Below are 23,569 nucleotides of genomic sequence, written 5' to 3'. Positions count from 1 at the left end.
CAATGAGGAAGGGAAGGCGCGAAGCTCGAAAGACCTGTGCCTAAACTCACCACAAAGTGAAGCCACTGGGATTCCTCGAAGTCCGAGCACACACCTGCCAATCCAGTTCCTTCATCCCTGAAAGAGTCGACTCCGGTCGAAGCACGGTCGCTCGGTATATGCGGCCCCGATTTTCTAGTATCTCCCGAAGAACTATCGACGGAAAAAGAAGGCGACAACAATAGAGAAACCCTCTTTCCAGAACCAGGAACCGCGGACATGGCAGGCCCGGACGATGCTTCCGCTCCAAAGACCCGGTCCCGTTCTGCTTTATTTTGAGCTCCATCGCCCTGTAAAAGCATCTCTTGCTTATTGTTGTATTTCTTTAGCTCGGGAGTTGGCAACCCTTCCCCCTCTCCAGAGGAGCGCGGCCTCGCCTCGAAAGGTTCTTCAATTTCTACAACATCAATCTTAATACACATAAAGGGAAAATGCCTCTCCAAATGAAGGAAGGGAGGGGAAGGTATAACACATCATTCACCATGATGTTTCGCTTCCCATCTGCCCCGGGACACAGCTCGCCATTTGTGCTCATCACAGGTCGAGTGGGTCGCCAACTTTCGGACCCAATCCGACAAATCAGGAACGTCGCCCGGCGCCCATAAAACCGCTGCGGGAAAAGAAAAGAAGGCAATGTTACAAAATCGGGCTTTCGCCATAGACAGAACTGAGAAGGCACGAAATGTACCACTTACGTGTATAGTTCTGTTCCTCAGGGAATGACATAAGCTCCACGGGGATAATGTCAGCGGTCCGCACCCGGATGAAGCAACTCGTCCATCCCCGGTTTCTGTCTTCCTCATCATCAACAACGAAGGACGTGGTCGATCGGCATCGCATGGTCAGCAGACCTCGAGGGTGGACAGGCCAGTACAACCTAATAAGATGACTAAGAGTAAAATCAAGCCCCGCCTTCTCCACGAAAAATCTTACCATCTATACTGTTCGTCAAAATGAGGATGGATCTACCACAAGGTAACCCGACACTCTAGGCAGAAGTAGAGCACAACCCTATCAAAGGGGTCTAGCGTGAAAGGATATGTATACACATTCAAGAATCCATCGGCACGATCCGTGATGCCCTCACCCGGGGGAAGTATCTGTAACACTACCTTATCCCCCCATCCGCAGTCTTTTCTCACTAACCCAAAATGTCCTTCTCCTATCGAAGAAGCAACCTTCAAGGCATGCTCTCGTTGGTCCTGAATGCCGGAGGCGGAGCCTTCCCCTCTCTGTTGGGCAGACCCCGATGCAGCGGTCATGATTACGACAGAATTGGAGAACTAAAGCGGGAATCCGTGAAAGTACGTTAGTACTAAAATAACGAAAGGTTTACGCAGAAAAAAAGGGCAACTGCTTAAAATGGTGGGACCTCCAAAAAAGCAAAAATGTCCTTGTATTCATATGGGAAAAATGGCGACAATCCGCCTACCTCAAAGCCGATTAAAAGCACCATCGCCAGTCTCGAGGTGGTACCCGACCTCGAGGACCTCTATCAGAACAAGGTTAGGCTCTAGGAAGCCAATAACGCCTTTGTCAGTCCCGAGGTGGTACCCGACCTCAAGGACCTCCATCAAATAAAAGTTAAGCTCTGAGGAGCCAACGACATTTTTGCCAGTCCCGAGGTGGTACCCGACCTCGAGGACCTCCATCAAAGGAAAGTTAAGCTTTGAGGAGCCAACGACATTCTCGCCAATCCCGAGGTGGTACCCGACCTCGAGGACCTCCATCAAAGGAAAGTTAAGATCTGAGGAGCCAACGATATTCCCTCAAGTCCCGAGGTGGTACCCGACCTCGAAGACCTCCATCAAAGAAAAGTAGGCTCTAAGAAGCCAACAACATCATCGCCAGTCCCAAGGTGGTACCCGACCTCGAAGACCTTCTCCAGGGAGAAGTTAGGCTCCAAGAAAATAAGTGCTTAGGCTCCACCCATGTGGGCTTGGCCCCGGGATATCGTCTAAGCTCGGATAAACACTCTTCCTGGATCTATCTACAACGCCTTAAGGCTATTTACGCTAAGTTCAAATCAGGTTTCCAGGTGGTCCGAATTTGAACGAACTTCCACTCGGGGATTGCCCTCGAAAGATCAAAGACAGTCCCTATCCACGGGCCTCCGAGCAAATTTCTTCTCAAAGGTTACCATGGAGCTTAAGTAATAAATCACGGTTTCAAGGCCCAAAGCGTTACTTCCATTCTACTCGAAGTTAAGGTCCCGGCGACCCGAGTTCATTGGCCCGATCCAGGCTCGATCCAAGCGATCGTAAAAGGTTCCGCGCGAGGCCGTATTAATCAATTAGAGGACGAAAAAAACACTTGCATTTGGGTTCAATGTTGGCAGTAGCCGATAAAATCACGCATTCAGAGTCTCCATAAGTGCATATGAAAGGAAATATAGCAAGCATCAAAGACAAAGGTTGAAGAAACGTCTTTATATTCATAAATATTTGATTACAACGGCCCGCGAGGGGTCCTTACATATGATTACAAAAGCCCACAAGGGGTCCTTACACAAAAATAAAAAAGCAAGAAGACAATGCCATCAATGCCTTTGAAAGATAGATTGACAGGTGCAATCAATGCGCCATTGAAAACTGTATCGATGGCGATACGGTCTCCTTGAAGAATGGGAATCGGCACCACATTGAATGATGCTGAAAAGACAAGTCCAAAGGATGTACCGATTATCGTGAAGGTTTAAATCATAAGTATGATATCATCAGCGTGACATCATTGCGGGAAGTCCGAAGAGTTGGATGTCAAAATCATTTCTTATCACTCCTCTCTAAGAAACGCGGGGACTATCTGTATACGGTGAAATCGGAGGGTTCAATTTCTCATTATCAAAACACCTGAAGACCGTCTCGAAGTCTCAAGGCTACAAGGTTATGATCGAGTCTCCTCCCTCGAGGTTCGTCGACGCTCGGTCTTGGGATAATGTTGACCACAGCCACGGTAGAAACGGGGAATTTCCGAGGCACGTGATTAGGACTGACAGAGTCTAGAGAGCTACTCTAAGACCCGAGTCAGGGTGTCATCTAGTTGTCACGTCTCCGTATCTTTGTAATTAATGCGTGTTGTACTATGATAGGATTTTCCTCCTATATAAATGGGATCCTTCCCACTTTGTAAGTGGTTGTTGCTTCAATTACTCCACACGAAATATACAAGAAACATTCCATTTTGCTCTCTAACTTATTCTCTTGATATTATTGCTTTCATTTATTATCTTCATATCTGTTAATCATTTATTGCTTATCATTGGCCATAAAGAGCCTCCATTGATTTATCTTCAACTGTTAGTTATCGAGGCCCCAAATCAGCAAGCTTGAGGCCCCAAATCAGCAAGCTCGAGGCCCCAATAATTGACCCATCGGTTTGGTTATCAATTCGCTCCTTGCTCTTATCTCGTTTCCAAACTTCACACATAGCATCAACTGCTTAATAAACTAGCATAAAAATAGATCACATATTTTTAGAGTTCCATCAATCAATTTAATTATTATTATCATTTTTACGGTAAACAAAATCTATATTAATGCGTACAAAAAGAATGTAATGTCCCAAGCATGTGTGATTATTGTGCACACGACACATGACCCTTTTGTCCCTTCCATTTTATCGGATGTCCCCAAAGTGACCTTTTGTCCCTTTAATCAACGGGCAAAAAGTAACAAAAGTTTTATTTTTATATTCTTCACATGTATAAAATATTAATATCTAAATAGCATAAAAGTCACAAAAAATAAAATGATGATTGATTCCCTTTGAGGAAATTAAAAGCCATCTTAGAAGCCACAATGATTTTTACTCGTCTCTTTTTTTCAATTTCACGCACAACCCTCTATTCTCAACTTCTTCTTTCTTCTTTTTTCAATTTCACACACATCCCTCTATATTCTTTGAAATATACGCGTACAAACCAGTAAGATTTTACTAGTAGGGTCTGGGAAGAATAGATTGTACGCAAACCTTACCCTACCCCGAAAGAGTAGAGATATATTCTTTGAAATATCCCGATACTAAATTAATTTCTTTTGTTTATTTAGTTTTTTGGCTCTTGGATAAAGCTAGATCCGATGGGTTGTTGATCTTGGAGTAAATGTAAGAGCCCGAAACTGAAATGGCATATTTTTGGCACAAAATACGTTTCTACTGTTTTAAAAAAAAGTTACATTTCTACATAAAACGCAGTATAATACTTCGTTTTACTTTAACGGAAAGTTATCCGTTAAAGTTAAACGCAATATTATACTGCATTTTATTAAAAAATTAATTTTTTTATAAGAAAACGCATTACAATACTGCGTTTTCCTTAAACGCAGGTATTGTACTGTGTTTCCCTATAAAATTTGGGCCCACCTTAATAAAGTTCTGTAGGACTGCAGAGAATATTTTTTTTTAGTGTAAAACGTAGTAGAATACTGCGTTTACACCGAAACATATTTTTATACTGCGTTTTACACTAATTTTTGGGCCCACCAATAAGTGTTCTGCGGATAACTGACATAACAATAATTCAAATACATAAAATGTGGTATTGTACTACGTTTTACATAAAAAAATTCTGCACCCCAAGCTCGGACTTGCCTTATTTAAAGGCGTTTGAATTTTATGAAAATCCATTCAAAACTTTCTTTAAAACTTCCGTTCATACTTCTCTCTTTTTCTTATCAATCATTTTTTTATAATGTCTGAAGAGCCAAAAATAAGGGTTTCATTATATTGGGGGTGAGGTTGTGATAAAGAATAACTCTGTGAGGTATAGCTCACCTCCATAGTGTAATGTTAAATTGCCGCTTACAATGGAGTACGATAAATTGATATTGTTGTTACGTAAAAAAATGAGTGTGAGGAAACGTTCGGTTAACCTTAAAGTAACCGGTAGATTTCCGTATTCAGTGACTCCGCAGGGGTTTGCTTATTATTCTGATTTAACATCGAAGATGATGAAACTCCTAAAGATTTTTTGCAGATTTCGGATGAATACAGAGAATTTATTGTAATAGAATTATTGAAAATGTACGTCAAGGTTGAAGACGTTTCCAATAATGAGGGTGTGCATAGTAGGGATAACCCCCAGTCATCGGATGGTTATTCTGGAGCAGTTTTTGCCGGACAGATTACTGATGAAAGAGCTTGCCTTGATTTAAACTTGTCACCACTGGCGAATGAGCAGCCACAAAATAATTTTTCGACTTTATATAATCCACAAGACGACTGGTAAACTTCAATTTTTCTACGATTTAGCGATGTTTATTTTATGTTTTAATTGGATTTGTATTAACAGTCATATTTTTCATAGGGAGTACCGTCCGGATATGAATTTTACAAGTTATGACCCCCGCCCCTAGTTGGAATATGCGTAGTTCTGGCGTATTGGACCACGGTGGTCCATCTGGGAGTCATCACCAACAAGAAAATATCCATCATGAAACGTCAAGACAGTACAACTTGTAAGTAAAGTGATATAGCTATATGTAAAGTATTTATCTAGTTGGGTAGCTTATCATTTTGTTCTTTTTGTATAGTGAAAATGAGCATCTTGATGTTCCTGAGCTCACACAGCTGCCCATAGACGACGTACTGACTCGTGATTTGGCAGATGCGCAGAGTCAGGAAGATGATAGTGATTATGACAACAATGTGGATGAGTCTGGAGATGACACACCCTTCCCTGATGAGGGTGATGACGAGGAGGAAGTGGATGCCGAACCTGAGCTGATGAGGGAGCATGCTCCTCCACCTCCCGCTAGACCAAGAGTGTACGAGTTTCACGTGCCATTTCATGAGCGGAATATTCCCTACCTTGATAATTTGCCAAGTATGTCGGACGTGGATACCCTCACAAGGGATGATGACGAAATTCGGTAGCGGTGCTGGCAAAGGGCATGTATTTCCCCGATAAAGCTCGCCTAATTAGGGCTGTAAAAATCTACAGTGTAAGAGAGTGTCGTGAGATGACGATAAGTGAGTCAACTACGGAGGTATACAAGGATGTATGCCGTAGAGACTTTACGGGTTGTCACTGGATGTTGAGTGCTAGCAAGAAGAAATCAGGTTTGTGGAAAGTGGGTAAATTTATTAGCACTCACAGATGTGAAATGGACACATTCAATGAGAATCACTTCAATCTGGATGTGGACTTGATTTCTCTAGTCTTGATTCCATATTTGGAAGTGTCCATTAGGTTCAAGATTAAAGAGTGTTTTACACCCGTCCACCGGGAGTATGGTTGTACTATAACCAAAAGAAAGGCATATCTCGGTCGCAAATGTGCCTTTGAACTTATTTATGGCAACTGGGATAAGTCTTTTTCATCTCTGCCCAGGTACATGGCCGCACTGCAACACTTTAACCCCGGGACTGTTGTTGAATGGAGGCGTGAGCGAAGTCCGGACAGACCCGAATATATTTTCAACTATGTGTTCTGGTCATTTGAACCAGCAATTGATGGTTTTGTGCATTGTCATCCTGTAATTTCCATAGACAGTACTCATGTCTATGGAAGGTATGATATTAAGCTTTTGATTGCATTTGCAGTAGATGCCAACGGACAAATATTTCCACTTGCTTTTGCCATTTGTGCCAACAAAAGCGAAGAGACGTGGACACTTTTTTTGAACCACTTGAAGCAGTACGTTGTCAAACACCGTTCAGGTATTTGTCTAATATTTGATTGATATGGTGGTATTTTAAGTTTTGTACGGCACTTGCCTGAATGACAGGAACTCTATGCATACCACCGTTACTGTGTGAGGCACCTGAAGGCCAATTTCCAAAAGAAATATCCTGACAAGACCTTGCATGACTTAATATGGATGGCTACAACTGAAACCAGTAGTGCAAATTCATGAGGCGCATGGAAGCGATCCGATAGTTAGATCCACGAGCCTATACTTGGCTGATGTGACATGAGCTTCACATGTGGACATTGCATGCTGATGGCGGCAGATGATGGGGAGCTCTGACTACAAATGTGTTGGAGTCGTTCAACGGCTTGTTGAAGTCTACCCGTGGATTGCCTGTCACTGCCATGGTCCGTATGACATTCAAACAGAGTGCGGAGAGGTTAGTAGAAAGGCATGGAGCTGCATTAGCATTGATGGACAGGGGTGTTTAATTTATGCCAATACCCATGAGAAGATTTGAAAGGTACATGAGGCGAGCACATTGGCATTCATTTTTACAGTACGATCACGACCGGGGTGTTTTTGAAGTTAAGACCGCTATCCGCGGACACCGTGGGAATAATCTGCAGACGGTGAATGAAGCCAGAAGGTTGTGTTCATGTGGGAAATGGACCATCTACCACATGTCGTGCGCACATGCCTTGAAGTGCTTTCAACAAGTTGGTTTTGGGGCAACCAACTATATCGATAGGCCTTATAGTATTGCTGCATACGTAGACACATATAGTGGGCAGTTGCAGCCATTATGTGCTGAGCATTATTGGCCGCCGGAGCCTTTTAAGATGGTGTGTAACAAGGACTATTTGCGCAAGTTGCAAGTGCAAAAGAGAACGCGTATACGGAACCAAATGGATATTGGTGACACCATTTATATGCGTAAATGTGCCATATGCTCGCAAACAGGACACGACCGTCATAAATGTCCTTCAGGTAGTGTGTATGGCGGTGGTAATCCAACTACTGGTGCAAGTTCATTGAATGTACCCAACTATCAATGATATCCCTAGTCTTCTGTTTTCGTTTTGTTATTTGTAATATATGTCTGTACTTGTATGTGTTGCAATATCTATCAAATAAAATTATGTTCCACAATCTTGTTACATCTTATTTTTTAACATGACGTTTTGATATGGTTGTTCAAATAAGTTGTTTCGTTGCAGAAAAACTTTAATATGTAAAGCGTGGTACAATACTACGTTTTATCAGTTGTCTTGTCGTTCTGAAAATAGCTGAAAAGACTACAAAAAAGTTGTTTCGTTTCAGAAAAAATTTAATATGTAAAGCGTTGTATAATGCCACGTTTTATGTGAAATCTTGCCTATAAATAACGGGCACATTCTAGTTATTTTATGTGCTTAACAATAACCAATAACAAATATTTCCATAAAATCAAAGTTTCTCTTTAAGAAATGTCTGAACAACCCCTTTATGTCCTAAGGTGCTATTGCAGAAAAAAATGCAGCATGTACAATTGGTGGGAAGAAGGTGGACGCCGCTACTGGGTGTGTATGAACAAGTTTGATAGGCAACCCGACAAGCTTACATGTGATTTTGAGGTATGGATGGATGAACCATGTAAGCAGGAATACTACAAAGACAGAATTTATGATCTTTATAATTTGTGTACGAGGCAATGGGAAAGAGAGTGCCGATCCAACCAAAAAATTGAGGAGTTGAAGGCGAAACTCAAGGAGGTAGAAGAAGAAAAAAAAGCTGGAAGACCAACTCAAGTGGTTGGAGCAGAAAGTAATAGCCGGTCGTGACTAAACAGTGGCTTGTACGTGTTGATCGTAGTAGTGTATCTTTATATTTTCCTTGTCAAGTATTTTCATTACTTGTATTGTTTGTTTTTGTTATGTGTATCTTTAGGTTTATCAGTTGTGTTTGTGTTGTCATGTTAAAATAAAATTGTTGAAGTCTTTTCTGTTACAATAAAAATGTTGTTAAAATAGAATTGTTGCAATTATTTATATAATGTAGTATTTTCTTCATAGAACTGCTAGATATTCAACTTATTGATGTTACTAAAGAAGATCAATCTAAAAATTAAAAAAAATTATATGTAAAGCGTGGTATAGTACTACATTTTGTGAGTTGTCTTGTCATTATCAAAAACGCTGAAACGAAAAAAGCTGAAACAACTGCAGAAAAAGCTGTTTTGTTGCAGAAAAATTTAATATGTAAAGCGTTGTATAATACTACGTTTTGTGAGTTGTCTTGTCGTTCTGAAAAAGCTGAAAACCATGTGAAAAAGCTGTTTTGTCTCAGAAAAAATTTAATATGCAAATCGTGGTATAATACTACGTTTTGTGTGTATATAAAGCGTGGTATAATACTACGTTTTATGTGAAATCTTTTCTATAAATAACGGGAGCATTCTAGTTATTTTCGGCACTTAACAACAACCGATAGCAAATATTTGCATAAAACCAAAGTTTCTCTTTAAGAAATATCTCAACAACCCCTTTATATCCCAAGGTGCGAATGCGGAAACAAATGCATGATGTACGATTGTTGGGAAGAAGCTGGACGCCGCTACTGGGCGTGTATGAACAAGTTTTATAGGCAACCCGACGTACCTATATGCAATTTTGAGGTATGAATTAATGAACCATGTGAGCAGGAATACTACAAAGACAAGTTATATCATCTTCATAATGTGTGTACGGGGCAGTGGGACAGAGAGCGTCAATCCAAGCAAGAAATTGCGGAGTTGAAGGCGAAACTCAAGGAGGTGGAAGAAGAGAAAAAAAAAGCAGATGCAATAGATGGGCCTGAAAAGAACTGGTCTACATCTCCGTCGAATGTACCCGTGATCAACAATGCATCTGACGAGGTGACCTGCGATACTGGCAGAGATAGCTGAAGGTTGTACGACGGCATGTTGCTGGAAGGCTCATCCAGCTGAGGGAAATAACTCGGCTGATCATCTCCAAGATCATCATCATGTGCCTCAACAGGTGGGTCGACAGGTGCCTCAACGCCCCCTTGTTGGGTCCCACCTCCTCGCCGTCCCCCGCGACCTCGTGGGGCACCCCTGCCTCGCGGGACAGCCCTGCCTCGTGGGGCACCCCTCCCTTGTGCCCTACCCGTGCCTCGTAGGACAGCCCTACCCTGATGGTACTCCTCTGGCGCCGCATACTCAGCCTCGTGATCCAACCTCGCGCCATCTCTCGCTTGATATAGGGTCCGACGAGCCAGCTCTTCCACCCGCCGGCCATACTCAACGACTGCAACACTGTCGCCATGCTACTGCATCTCCTGTCCCAACTGGTAGAACATGTGATGCCCAATAGCCTGCACAACATTTAAAATATTAATTAAATAAGGTTATATCACAATTATAAGATATTAATAAGCCACAAAACATACCTGTGCCTTGTGCCTCCCGGCGTATGGTCTGTACCGATCGCCAAGTACATGAATGGGGTTCCCGATCATCAGTCGGGTGTGAAGACGGTACCATGACGTATGCAGCTCAATAGTGGCCTCCTGGATATGTGAAGGTGGTGGCGGAATACGGTACTCTCGCTGGTCCCAAATATGGACCTGCTGCTCTAGCCATACTACAAATGCATCATCCACCCTGGTACAGTCATCCCGCTGATAATATGTAGGTACCCATGCAGGCTCCCCCGGTATAGGCTGGGGATGGTGAAACTGGCGAAGAACACGCTCTGTGGCATGATACTCAACCACATCGAAGAAGATCATTGGGACGGAAGTGCTCCAAAGCAGTCGGTCGACTGAGCAATAATCGGGCAGCTGAGCTAGCAACTCGTCGTTGTATGACGTCTAGATGAACTATCAAACAATAACATAAAAGTGAGTATGCGCAACACAAGTGCATTTATAACAAGTAAGTTTAGGTACATATTTACCTGTCCGACCACCAGCATATCTAACACATCCCTGATAAGGGGGAGTTTATGATGAGCATCAGTCCCTCAGTAGTTCCCATGCCGGAGAACCCACCTCGTAGCTAGAGGTAGAAACAGAGGTGCTACACCTGGCTCTAGTAGTGGTAGAGGTGGCTGCAACGGCAGGATCCGCTGCCAGGCCCAAACATAAGATAACAGGTTGACATAAAATTTAAGAGTCATTTTGACCATATAGAATTCGGAGTAATGAATAGAGTATTCGAAAATGTTGTCACCTATAGAAGCGGCAAAAATCCACATATGTCCACTTGGCTGCCCATGCTCGCCCGCACATACTCCTGTACATGTATGCTAGAATAGCAGCATCCCAGCTGTACCGGGATAACTCATCTAGCTGCTGCAGATAATGTAGAAAGCGCATACTCACTAGACTTCCCGAAGTGCTTGGGAACAAGACACCCCCAAAAAGAAGGAGCAGCACTAACCTCGTGTACCGCTCAATATGGATAGCCTCTGTCTCGCCGGTAATGTCTGGGTGCAATACCTCCATATGTTATCTGATAACTGTCATAGAAACGCGACTGCCCCTCTAAGTGAAGCCTCACCCTGTGGTCTATAACCAGTATACTGTCCCATCAAATCCAAATACTAGGGATGCGTCATAGCTCTCATGTACTGGGGTAGTGCAATGGCCAGTCCATCTACATGCAGCCCATACAAAACCTGAACATCCTCAAGCGTGATGGTGGCCTCTCCAGTGGGAAAGTGAAAAGTGTGCGTCTTCGGTTGCCACCTCTCTATCAATGCCGTGATGAGAGACCAATCGAGCTGCATCCTCCCAATCCGAAAAATCGTAAGGAAGCCCGTAGCCTCTAGGCGCTCGACTACGCGGGGATGGAAATGTCTCTGCCTCAAGAAGTCCCACAAATCGTTCGGTCTCCTGGCGCTGAGAGTCTGATCTAATAGATGTCCCTCCCATACATAGGAGGACTTATGGTCGCCCTGTAACACTAATATCTGATCCTCGACTGGTCCAAGATGCACAGGCGGCAAGTCCATGTCGTCTACTATAATTTAAACAATATTAATTGTGTGTTTGTGTTATAATAAATTAAATAATTAATTATTTAATTGGATTGAGTAATTATCTATGGGTTTCAGGCTCGATATTTGAGGCTCGGTTGCACCAAGTTATCCTTAATTATTATGTGTGTCAATTTCAACATTTTTAGAATTTTGTTAGTTTAATAAATTAAATAATTAATAATTTAATTGGACTTAGTAATTATCTATGGGTTCCAGGCTCGATATTTGAGGCCTGGTTGTACCAAGTTATCCTTAATTATTATGTGTGTCAATTTCAACAGTTTTAGAATTTTGTTAGTTTAATAAATTAAATAATTAATTATTTAATTGGACTGAGTAATTATCTATGGGTTTCAGGCTCGATATTTGAGGCCCGATTGCACCAAGTTATCCTTAATTATTATGTGTGTCAATTTCAACATTTTTAGAATTTTGTTAGTTTAATCAATTAAATAATTATTTTTTTAATTGGACTGAGTAATTATCTATGGGTCCCAGGCTCGATATTTGAGGCCCGGTCGCACCAAACTATCCTTAACTAGTAATTATCTATGGGTTCCAGGCTCGATATTTGAGGCCCAGTAGCACTAAGTTATCCTTAATTATTATGTGTGTCAATTTCAATAAGTTTAAAATTTTGTTAGTTTAATAAATTAAATAATTAATTATTGAATTGGACTGAGTAATTATCTATGGGTTCCAGGCTCGATATTTGAGGCCCGGTTGCCCCAAGTTAATTTTTTAGTTTTGTAAGTTTATTTTTATAAATTAAATAATTAATTTTGTAAAGTGTAATTGGATAGAGTTTGTAGTTAGTACATACTTAAACTACAGAGACTCTACGCTAAAAGACTCTATATTTTTACTACGCTAAAAGACTCTATATTTTACCACGCTAAAAGGCTCTATATTTTACTACACCACAAGGCTCTATATTTTACTACGCTAAAAGGCCACTATTACATATAAAAACAACAAACATAACATACATATGAATAACAAACTAAATAAATAATATTTATTTATTATTAAGCAAATAAAAACATAACATTAACAATAAAAATTATTTATCAAGTTTTAACTATTTTTTGTCCCAAGGCTAATAATTCAATCCGAGTAAAAATAACTTACAAATTTAAACACAAACATAACACAAATCAACGTGGAAACACATTCAACAAAACAAATATGCATATGCTCTACAAGTTTTGACATAAACAAAATTGAAATACCTCGATTTAAGTTTTTTGAAATAGATCCAAATCGAATTTTTGAACCCGAAAGAAGGAATCCAAGGCTTGTGCTGTATGCGGGACCTACACTCTTTGCTTTTTGTGTAACGGGTGGGGCCCAAGATTTTTTTTAATTCGTGAGGGAGGGGGGGGGGGACCAGCAGTGGTGGGGATTGTTTTTTTAAAAATGGGGGTTCTGTCGTGATCGTGGGAAGAAGAAGGGGCCCTATATTTTATTATAGGAAAACACATTACAATACTGTGTTTTCCTTAAACGCAGTATTGTAATGCGTTTTCCTATAATAAAATATAGGGATTTAATTAAACGCAGTATAATATAGGGGCCCTATATTTTTTTGTAGGGAAATGCAGTACAATACTGCGTTTAAGGAAAATGCAGTACAATACTGCGTTTAAGGAAAATGCAGTATTGTAATGCGTTTTCCTATAAAAAAATTAATTTTTTAATAAAATGCATTATAATGCTGTGTTTAACTTTCCGTTAAAGTAAACACAGTATTACACTGTGTTTTATGTAGAAATATAACTTTTTTTAACAGTAAAAACGTATTTTATGCCAAAAATGGCACTATTTTGAGTTTCGGCTTCTAAATGTAAATCCCTGTACGGTTATCAAGCCGTTAATCAAAGAATCTGGAACCAAAATGTGGTTTTTTTACTCAAAATACGCAAATAAGTGTTAAAAAAAAGTTACCAAACTATATATAACGCCACAAATAGTGGCGCTATACAGTAACGTTAACTGCACCGTTACTGTATAGCGCCACTATTTGTGGCACTATACTGACACACCTTACATAGCGCCATTAATAGTGGCGCTATACATTACCATCACACATAGCGTCATTAATAGTGGCACTATACCCCTTAATACAAATCCTCCGTCTTCTTCTTCTTCGTTCCATCTCCCTCATTTCTCATTTCTTACTCCCTTCTGGTCTCCCCCCCCACCGATTCTGCCCAAATTTTAAAAAAATAAAAATAAAAAATTGGGTCCCCCCGTCACATAAAAGTTGAATATTGGTGGTCCTACTGTAGAGTAGAGCTTCGTGTTATTGTGGATTCACTCTTCCGGAGTCAAAATTTCGATCTATTTACATTCCGAAAATTCTAAATCGAGGTATTTCGATTTATTTTAAGTTGAAACTTTTATAACAATGCATATTACTTGATTTGTATGTGTTCTATTTCGGTTTGTATTTATTTTTTCCGAAACTAGCATGTTAAATTTTATTCGGATTTAATTTTAGTGTTGTATAAAAATATGTAAATTAGTCTAAAAAATGTGTTTGTTAATATCCTCATGTATATCTATGTGTTTTTATGCCGTTTAGTTTAGATTATTTTTTAGCGTAGTAAAATGTAGACCTTTTTAGCGTAGTAAAACGTAGACCCTTTTAGCGTAGTAAAATGTAGAGCCTTGTAGCGTAGTATTGTATAGTAATTGTTTAATTATCTTATATTCTAGCACGAAACCCATAATTATATATATATATATATATATATATATATATATATATATATATATATATATATATAATTTATTAAAAAATATGAATAAAAATTATAAAAAAAAACATAAAATTATTAATGATAGTTTGGTACTACTGGGCCTCAGAAAATCTAGCACGAAACCCATAATTATAATATATATATATATATATATATATATATATAATTCTTACAATTAATTTATTAAAAAATATGAATAAAAATTATAAAAAAAAACATAAAATTATTAATGATAGTTTGGTACTACTGGGCCTCAGAAAATCTAGCACGAAACCCATAATTATAAATATATATATATATATATATATATATATATATATATATATATATAATTTTTACATAGCGCCATTAATAGTGGTGCTATACCCCTTATTACCTGACCCCACCAATAATTTCTGGGTTCAATAATTTAAAAGCGTATAAAGCCACTTTTTGTGGCGCTATATACAAAAAAAAAAAAAAACCCCGGCTAGCCATTTCCTATATAAACATCGTAGAATCGCCACAACTTCATTCAAATTTTTTTTTAACTCTTGTTGGTTTCTATTGTTGTTAAATTCTCCAGCATTTTTTCATTATGTCTGAAGAACGTAGAATAAGAGTATCATTATATTGCGGGGGTGAGGTTGTGATGTTGAATAACTCTGTGGGCTACAGTTTACCTGCTAAGTGTAATGTTAAATTGCCATTTTCAATGGAGTACGAAACATTGATATCGTTGTTATGCAGAAAAATGAGTGTGAGAAAACGTTCAGTGATACTCAAAGTAACCGGAAGATATCTGTATTCCGTTACGCCGCAAGGGGTTGCTTTTTACTCAGAGTTTAACATCGACGATGATGACACTTTGAGTGATTTCTTGAGGACTCCGGACGAATGTCGGGAATTTCTTGTAATCACAATGTTGGAGATGTACGTGAAAGTCGAAGACGTTCCAAAAAATGAGGTTGTGCGTAGTAGAGATAACCCCCAGTCATCGGGTGGTTATTCTGGATCAGTTTTTGCCGGACATGTTCCGGATGAAAGATTTTTTCTTGATTTAAATTTATCACCGTCGGCGAATGAACAGCGAGAAAATAATTTATACCCACCCTGCTTTCCATAATTCACAAGAAGAGTGGTAAACTTCAATTTTCATTTGTGTTAATTATGTATATTTTTGCGTATTGAATTAATTTTAACGCTCATTTATTTAATAGGGGGTACCGGCCTGATATGAATTTAACAAGTGGCCCATCTGGTAGTCATCACCTAACTGAAAACGTCCATCATGGAATGTCATGACATTACGACTTGTAAGTGAAAAGCTACAGCCATATATAAAGCATTTATTAATTTAGTAGCTTATATTTTTGTTGAAATGTGCAGTGAAAACGAGCAAGTTGAACTACCCGTACTCACTCAATTACCTGAAAACGACGTATTACATCAGGATCTGGCAGATGCACAGAGTGAGGAAGAGAACAGCGATTACAATAACAATGCCGATGAATCGGGAGACGAGACACCATTTGCTCGTGAGGATGGTGATGAAGAGGACGAGGAGGAAGGACCCGATTTGAAGAGAGCCCCCCATAGACGAAAAGTGTACGAGTCTGAAGTGCTATTTCATTCAAGGGAGATTCCTTATATTGATAACTTGCCAGCCGTGCCGGATGTGGAAGCTCTCACAAGGGATTTTGATGAAATTCGGACAGCAATGTGGGATGAGTCTAGACCAACGGTGCTTGCAAAGGGGATGCTTTTTTCCTGATAAAGCACGCGTAAGCAGGGCTTGTAAAATTCACAATGTTAAAGAGTGTCGTGAGATGCAGGTATCGGAGTCAAGTCCGACGGTATACAAGGCTAGTTGCCGCAGGTGGTTTTGGCCATGTAATTGGATGTTGCGTGCGTCGAAGAAGAAGACAGGTATGTGGAAAGTGGGTAAATACATTCCCACCCACACATGCGAAATGGACACTTTCAACGGGAATCACTTCAACTTGGATATTGACTTGATATCTCTTGTACTTATTCCGCACATCGAAGCGTCCATAAGGTATAAAATCAAAGAGTGCATTACAGCAGTCCACCAGGAATATGGCCACACAATTACTAAAAGAAAGGCATATCTTGGGCGCAAAAGAGCGTTTGAAATAGTCTATGGTAACTGGGATAAGTCATTTGCAAATCTGCCTAGCTACATGGCTGCACTGCAGTACTTTAACCCCAGAACAATTATTGAATGGAAGCTTGAGCAGAGTCCGGGTAAACCAGAATATATATTCAATTACGTGTTCTGGGCGTTTAAGCCAGCAATTGATGGTTTTCCGTATTGCCGGCCCGTAATATCCATAGACGGTTGTCCCAAATACCCAACTGCGCTGTCAGCCAATCAATAAATGTGTCGTCCACTCTCATCCGATCATCCCTCTCATAATGTAAAGGATCCCATGCAGGCCGAGTCGGTATAGACTGCGGAAATCTAAACTGACGAAATACTCGCTCTGAGGCATGATGCTCAACAATATCGAGGCACGTGAGAGGGATGGAAGCCCTCCAAATATGGCGGTCGTGCGTGCAATACGCTGGCAGGGTACCTATCAGCTCTTCGCTGTACGGCGTCCAGATGAACTATCAAATAATAACACAAACCGTTAGTATGCGCAACACCTAGTTAAACAATAATTGGTAAGTTTAGTTAGATATTCACCTGTGCATCCTCCAGAAAATCCAACACATCCCTACAGAAGGGGAGATTATGATGGCCATGATACTCTCGTGCAAGTCTACGACGCAATACCCACCTACAAGCTAGAGGGAGATCAGGAATATGTACATTAGCCGGTAGCTGTGGTAGAGGTGGCCGAAGCTGCAGAAATCGCTCCCACACCCAAACCTAAAACACAAAGTTGACGTAAAGATTAACAATAACTAGATAGAATTGTAACTAAACGACAAATTATTTGAATAAGTTGTCACCTGTAGAAGTGGCAGAAAGCCAGAAATGTCTCTCTGTGTGCCCATGGATGCCCGACACATCTGCCTGTACAAAAAAGATAGGACAGCACCACCTCAGCTGTAGCTGACTGTATCATCGAAGTCCGCAATATGATGCAGAAAACGGAGGCTCACTAGGTTCCCCGAAGTGTTCGGGAACAAGACCCCCCCAAATAGAAGGAGTAATAACAGCCTCGTATATTGCTCCACATCCACCTCCGCTGAGCCGTCGGTGATAGTATCGTGGATCTGCACTAAGTGGTCTCTAATGGGGACCAGCTGCATACGACTGCTCCCAATTGCTACATCTGGGTTCTCGGACCTGAAGCCCGTGAGCCTGTGCAGCATATCCATATATGAAGCCCGATTAAAATATCTCATATTCTCAAGCAGTAAAACTGGCAACCCATCGGTGGACAGGCCATATAAAATCTCGACGTCCTGGAGTGTGATGGTGGTTTCGCCGATGGGCAGATGGAAAGTGTGCGTCTCCGGTCGTCACCGCTCAATCAACGCCGTGATCAAAGCATAGTCGAGCTGTATCCGGCCAATGCTAATGATCCTATATAATCTCATTTCCTCCAGGTGATGGACCACACGGGGATGTAGAACGCGGGGATGAGTCAAAAACTCCCACAATAAATCCACTCTCCTGCCCCGAAAAGTCTGCGTAAGCAACTCTCCCCCCCATATATGCTCAGATCTATGCTGGGGCTGTAGGGGTAGTAGCTCCGACGTCCGAGGGCCGGGATGCATAGGTGCATCCATGTCGTCAACTGCAAATTCATAATTTTTAATAACTATCATTAAAATTTATGTGTTTTTTTATAATTTAAATTCATATTTTTTAACAACTTAATTGTAAAAATTATATATATATTTATGGGTTTCGTGCTAGATTTTCTGAGGCCCAGTGGTACCAAACTATCATTAATAATTTTATGTTTTTTTAATAATTTTTATTCATATTTTTTAATAATTTAATTGTAAAAATATATATATATAATATTTTTATAATTATGGGTTTCGTGCTAGATTTTCTGAATCTCAGTGGTACCAAACTATCATTAATAATTTTATGTTTTTTTAATAATTTTTATTCATATTTATTTAATAACTTAATTGTAAAAATTATATAATTTTAACCACCAAATCTGTTTGGATCAGGTAGGTGTGTAAATATATTTTATAATTATGGGTTTCGTGCTAGATTTTCTGAAGCTCAGTGGTACCAAACTATCATTAATAATTTTATGTTTTTTTAATAATTTTTATTCATATTTATTTAATAACTAAATTGTAAAAATAATATATATATTATAATTATATATATATATATATATATATTATAATTATGGGTTTCGTGCTAGATTTTCTGAGGCCCAGTAGTACCAAACTATCATTAATAATTTTATGTTTTTTTTATAATTTTTATTCATATTTTTTAATAAATTAATTGTAAGAATTATATATATATATATATATATTATAATTATGGGTTTCGTGCTAGATTTTCTGAGGCCCAGTAGTACCAAACTATCATTAATAATTTTATGTTTTTTTTTAATAATTTTTATTCATATTTTTTAATAAATTATATATATATATATATATATATATTTTTTATAATTATGGGTTTCGTGCTAGATTTTCTGAGGTCCAGTAGTACCAAACTATCATTAATAATTTTATGTTTTTTATAATTTTTATTCATATTTTTTAATAAATTAATTGTAAGAATTATATATATATATATATTTTTATAATTATGGGTTTCGTGCTAGATTTTCTGAGGCCCAGTAGTACCAAACTATCATTAATAATTTTATGTTTTTTTTTATAATTTTTATTCATATTTTTTAATAAATTAATTGTAAGAATTATATATATATATATATATATATATATATATATATATATATATATATATATATATATATAATTATGGGTTTCGTGCTAGAATATAAGATAATTAAACAATTACTACACAATACTACGCTATAAGGCTCTACATTTACTACGCTAAAAGGGTCTACGTTTTACTACGCTAAAAAAGTCTACATTTTACTACGCTAAAAAATAATCTAAACTAAACGGCATAAAAACACATAAATATACATGAGGATATTAACAAACACATTTTTTAGACTAATTTACATATTTTTATACAACACTTAAATTAAATTCGGATAAAATTTAACATGCTAGTTTCGGAAAAAATAAACACAAATCAAGTAATATGCATTGTTATAAATCAAGTAATATGCATTGTTATATGCATTGTTATAAAAGTTTCAACATAAAATAAATCGAAATACCTCGATTTAGAATTTTCGGAATGTAAATAGATCGAAATTTTGACTCCGTAAGAGTGAATCCACAATAACACGAAGCTCTACTCGACAGTGGGACAACCAATATTCAACTTTTATGTGACGGGGGGACCCAATTTTTTTTTTTTAAAATTTGGGCAGAATCGGGGGGGGGGGGGACTAGAAGGGAGTAAGAAATGAGAAATGAGGGAGATGGAACGAAGAAGAAGAACACGGAGGATTTGTATTAAGGGATATAACGCCACTATTAATGGCGCTATGCGTGATGGTAATGTATAGCGCCACTATTAATGGCGCTATGTAAGGTGTGTCAGTATAGCGCCACAAATAGTGGCGCTATATAGTAACGGTGCAGTTAACGTTACTGTATAGCCCCACTATTTGTGACGTTATATATAAGTTGGTAAATTTTTTTTTTAATACTTATTTGCGTATTTTGAATAAAAAAAAACCACATTTTGGTTCCGAATTCTTAATCTTTAAACAAAAGAAATACCAGTCCCCAAGACTGGTTTATAGGGTTCTCAAACCGCAATTGATGGGGCTGTACATAAGTCAGCAGCATGCTTGTAATAGTCACCACCAAGTTTGGCATCAAAATTGAAAATTTCTAGGCATTGGGCCCTTTCCAAGAGTCAAATAAAATGTTGGGATTATAGCAGTTAAGTAGTCTACTTGATAGGTCTAGTACCACTAGCATCGCTAGAACGTAAATAATTAGTCAATGCTTAGATCCCTAATAGACAGGGATTACTTGCTACACCTGGCACATACCTCATATGTAAATCTGTCATCCTTGGCAGCATGTTGTTGAAGACAACTGTAGTTATTCAAAAAATATGTAAGCTTCTTAAATAGAGATGCCTTGATTTGAACAATATTCTCAATTAACTGACATAACACCAAAAAGGTGACAAAAATCATTATCAAAGAAAAGTACTTGCTTAGCCCTTTAATCTTCTAATAGACAGGGAATTAATAGACAACATTCACATGGCTCCAAAAGTTATACTCCCTCCCTTTCAATTTATATGAAAATATTTCATTTTTAGTTCGTGCCAAGAAAAATGACTTTTTCCTTTATTTAGAAATAATTTATTTTTATACAATAATTTATAGCCACACAAAATATGTGCCTCATTTTACATCACAAATTCAAAAAATTTCCCTCTTTTTTTAAATTCTGTGTCCAATCAAATAGGTTCACATAAATTAAGACGGAGGGACTAATTTTAAAATATGAATCAAGCTCAACAAATTACGAACAAGACACCAGTATATAAGGTGAGCTAAATAAAGAGTGCACCTTTATGCCTCAGTAACCAACAAAAATTAATATTTAGGAGATGGATTCTGTTCATCAAGATAAGCGTCACGACCCAAAATCGATCCGGTCGTGATGACGCCTATCGTGAAACTAGGCCAGCCGACACAACTTTCGAATCAACTATTTTCTAATAAAAGTTGTTTTTATACTATTTATAAACAATAATTCTCATAATAAAATTTTTGAAGAAAAGTGCGGAATAATTACACAAGCTCGATCGGGATGTCACTAGTCATGAACATCTACCAAGGTCCGAATACAACCAGAATCTAAAAATATACTAAATACAGTAATGAAAATGAGAGGAAGGAAAGCAATGCTGCGAACGTCGTGCAACCACCTTGCTAACTCCGACGACTCCGCCTCTGAGCAATCAACACCCGCTACCGGGTTCCGAAATACCTGAAACTGCACACGAGGTGCAAGGAGTAATGTGAGTACTCCATCCCGGTAAGTAATAAGAGTAAATAAAGACTGAGCAGTAAGAAAACACGTCAACCACGTCATAGCACCACAATGATTACAACATGTTCCCAAATCAGGATACCATTCAAATCATTTCGTTAAACTCCCAACTTCAGTAAAATCCTTTAAAATTTATCTTTCTAACCTTTTCAATATAGGTTTAATGAAATATATATATAGTGAAAGTGATAAAAATATCATAATCGGTAGTGGAAGTGATGAAAATCATAATCGGCTCCTCGGGCAAAATATAGTTCGTATACAGCCTCTCGGCAAAACAAAAATTTATACCCATTTCATAACTTAAAAACTTCAGTTTGAATGAAAGTTGTTTTAAAACGTTTGCTCAACATTTTCCATAGAGGCTCGATCTAAAGATGAGTGAAAGCAATAATTAAATCAATATATTCGATAAAAACTCACTTTAAGGAGGAGTGAAGAATAGTAAGTTCATAAACAGGCCCCTCAGGCAAAGCATCATACATGTATATCTATAGCCCCTCGGGCAAGCCTCTCAGTCACTCATGACTCACTCTTACCGGTCAACGCTCACACTCAACACTCACACTTAATAAATCCATATATCGCTGCGGCATGCAGCCCGATCCATATATCTCGTCGACGGCGCTCACTGGGGGTGTGCAGACTCCGGAGGGGCTCCTACAACCCAAGCGCTATATCGCTGCGGCGTACATCCTGATATATATATATATATATATTGTTGCGGCGTGCAACCCGATCCATAAATATATAATCCTCTCAACCAGGCCCTCGACCTCTTTTAGTCATTAACCTCACAATCAGACTCTCTGTCTATTTCAGTCATCAACCTCACAATCAGACCCTCGGTCTATCTCAGTCATCAACCTCACAATCGCTCGGGCCATCAGTAAATCAGGGAACTCAGCCCAAACAGTTTTCACATTTTAAGAAGTAAAGTGACAAAACCAGATTTAAACGATAACAGGTAAAACATGACTGAGGATATGCTTTCAAAACAAATAGAGTGAGGAAAAGTAGTGAAAGTGCCCCTAAGGGTCTCAACAGGTCGGCACAAGGCCCCAACCATGGCATACAGTCCAAAATGTAATATCAATCTCTAAAATATGGAATATCATAAGATTTCAAATCAAATACGCGACTTGACAGTCGTACGGGACGGACCAAGTCACAATCCCCAACGGTGCATGACTCCACGCTCGTAATCTAGCATGTGAGTCACTTCAAAATAGCACAACGATGTGAAATTCGGGGTTTCAAACCCTCAGGACAGTATTTACAATCATTACTTACCTTGATCTGGTCCAAACTCTAGCCCGCGATGCCTTTGCCCTCACGAATCGACCTTCGGATGCTCCAAATCTAGCAATAATTAGTACAAAACCATTAAAATATGCTAAGAGAACAAAGCCCACTCGAAATTATCCAATTTACATAAAAAATTCCGAAATTTCTCAAACCCGGCCCCTGGGACCACGTCTCGAATTCCGATAAATTTTACATCAATAGGTTCCTTATCCTCTCATGAGTCTATACATACCAAGAACCTCAAAATCGGACCTCAATTGCCCCTTCAAATCCCCAAATTACACTCTCCAAATTCAAGCCCTAATTCTTCAATTTTTAGCTTAATTTCCACGATTAATTAGGTAGAATTCACACAAGAATCGAGTATTGAGTTCAAAAATCTTACCTCCAAGTGTTATCTCTTGAATCCCTCTTCAAATCCTCTTAAAAAGCTCCAAAATTGCCAAAAAATGGTGAAAGTTAGCCCCAAAATCGCGGACAATGGCTATTTAAATATTCTGCCCAGACATCAAAAACCTTCTTCGCAAACGCGGCCAAAGCCTCGCGTTCGCGAAGCACAATCCAGCTTTGACCAAAAATCCTTCTTCGGGATCGCGTCTTGCCACTTGCGAACGCGATGCTTCCTCAGACTAACCCTTTGCGATCGCGTAACTTCTCTCGCGAATGCGATGAATAAATACCCTGAAGCTGAGCTACC

This window comes from Nicotiana tabacum, chromosome 22, assembly GCF_000715075.1.
Source record: "Nicotiana tabacum cultivar K326 chromosome 22, ASM71507v2, whole genome shotgun sequence".
Classification (NCBI taxonomy): domain Eukaryota; kingdom Viridiplantae; phylum Streptophyta; class Magnoliopsida; order Solanales; family Solanaceae; genus Nicotiana; species Nicotiana tabacum.
The sequence above is the reverse complement of the archived record's forward strand: the minus strand, read 5'-3'. Positions refer to the sequence as shown.